We start from the raw sequence: 2490 nt of genomic DNA, 5'->3' as shown, positions 1-2490 counted from the left end.
GCAGCAGCGGGGAATAAGTGTCGGCGAAGATAGCGGGGATATCGACGGTCAGCGCCGATGGACTTCGGTCCTCGGCGAGGATGAATTGGTTCAACAGGAGACGGATTGTGCGGAATGTGAGCGTACTCCAGAGGAAGAAGTTTGCGGCGTTGTAGAACAAGAGGTATTGCCGCGTCAGGCCGGACGAGCTGGCCGGTTTGGATTTTGATTTCGATGAGGACGGCATTTTGGCAACCTTGTGGGAATGAAAAAGCAAAATGGTCGAGAAGATGGATAGACGTGGTAAGAGCTGGGAATTGGCGAGCAAGCTGATGTGAGGTTTTGATGAGCGGGCAATTGTTGAGGACGAAACTCCGACACGTGGGCTGGGCCTCGGCTTGGCGTGAATTGTTGGGTTGCGCAGAAAGGCAGATGCAGGGATCTAGTATGCTAGGAAAAGAAATCTTAGATTGCTATTAATATTAAAGATCGTAGATGTACTCAAATGAAGAATATTGCTTAATATGAATAGTTCAAATAGTAGCAGAATGTTAGTATACTCTTTTCTATACTCTTGTCTGCGTATGAATCTGATTGGATCGGCGTGCAATCCCAGGGCCCTTGCCTGCTCTAGAGAGTCATACACGCGTTGCTCCAGGCGGTTATTGAACGCCAGCTTTATGGAAGAATCCACGCATTCTCCTTGTATAGCCGGATTGTAGCTCAATACAATCTATATTCCCAGTATCGACATTTCTCATTGCATTCTCTGCTCTATGAATGAACGTTTTCCCATCACTGTTCACAGGGGTTAATAAGTCTTGGCCTGGGGATGCCTGGGTGTACTCCATAAGGAGTTGACTAAAATCTACTGAAGATCTCAGCCACGCGTGATCTGAGAGCGAAGCTTGTGGCTGATGTACCAGGGGTATTGGTGTGGCTGCTATCAATCCTACCGCCTGCCAGTCTCTAGGACACCTGAGAACAGTTACTCTAGGTATCTTAGGTACAGTCAGCCCATGCAGCCGCATCACAACCCTGTCGTTTAATTGTGGGACCGATGCTATGAACGACTCGACCATTGCCTGCTGCGCATAGTCTCGAAACAGTTTCCAGTCTCAACTCGTCAAACCCACAGGGACCGTCGCAGGCTCAGCATAAAGTGGAGGCCCGTGGGACAGAAAGTCAGGGATTCGAGTAAGATGCACCAACCAGGCACGGTTATAAGTCGGCATTTGCGACCGATCCAATAGTCAGCCACGAACGAGGGTGGACTCGACGGCGGGGTTGTAAGAGCATCTCACCGCATCTCTACAGAGTACAGAACATACTGACATACGAAACAACAGAACATACACATATCTGTCAAACTCTCGCATCCTCAACGATGAGCATCGCGAGGGGCAGGACGGGTGAACAGCTGACGCGAAGGAGCAGGATGCGCGGCACTCAAATAGTCTGTGCTTTGACAAAGTCTTATGCAGCTTGATGTCACCGTCTCGGTGGACAGCACAAGCCGCGAGCCCTTCTCCCAGCTCTGATCGTTTGATCCGTCCACACGGAACAAAGATCCGACCCAGTGCACTTCCCTTTTTGGACTGTACGGAGTACGGGCTGCCAGCGAGCACGTTGCACTAAGCGCCCGGCTTGACACCTGACGTGAGATGAAATGACTCATCAGCATAAAGCTGCGAAAGTCGCGCGCTTGGGATGTTCCGTATATAAGGCAAAAATAAAATAAATAAAATATAAGGAGTAAAAACCAAAACGTGGTATGGCTTGCCATCAGAAGAAGGAATTCTGGAAGATGGTCCAAGCTCTGGCGGACTTGGCAGCGGCCCATTTGTCATTCCCAGTCCACTGTGACGTCGTTCCCCTTGTTATGACGTTCCTGATAGGGCGACTTGACCGGGCTCCTCCAGTTCTTGGAGACGCTTTGTCAAGTCTGCTTCTAACCCCACGAGCGCACTGCGACTCGCGACTCACGACCGAAAGAACCCGAAACTCGAAGGTTTGAGACTGAAATGTGCGAGATATTTCGTCGTCTAACAGATTATTCACGTTGGGGGCCCGGTGGCCGTCGATTGGGACCCCCGCATGGTGTCATACGGGGTATGACGAAAGACCAACGGTAGGGTTCACCATCCAGCCAACCGTTTCCCTCATCGCTAGACTGAGCGGTCCCTGGAGGGGGCTAGACCTTTGCAATGATGTTGTACCAGTATAAGGTGACAGGGTCTGGAGGGGCTAGCGAGGCGAAAGATGTTTCCAGGAGGCTGGTGCACTTGCAGCGAGTGCAGCGAATGCAGCGAGCAGCGCGACCGGGATCTCTTAAAATCAAGAGATTCAAGAAATTCACGGTTCCATGCCAGAGCCACGAGTCGGCGAGCAGATCGCTCGATCAGGTATAATCCGCGGGTTTGGACATGATGCTTGATGATGAAAAGGGTAGAGGAACAGTGGAACGTTTCCACGTGTTCCCGATTCAGAGTCGAACTCTGTTACCCTTCA

The 2490-nt window shown here is 50.9% G+C and overlaps 1 annotated feature.

Moving 5' to 3' along the window:
- Positions 1-2490: a sequence feature (contig 1.31 1..2490(1)).

This window comes from Aspergillus nidulans, chromosome VII, assembly GCF_000011425.1.
Source record: "Aspergillus nidulans FGSC A4 chromosome VII".
NCBI classification, from domain to species: Eukaryota; Fungi; Ascomycota; class Eurotiomycetes; order Eurotiales; family Aspergillaceae; genus Aspergillus; species Aspergillus nidulans.
Note: the sequence above shows the minus strand (reverse complement) of the source record. Positions and strands in the feature narration are given on the sequence as shown.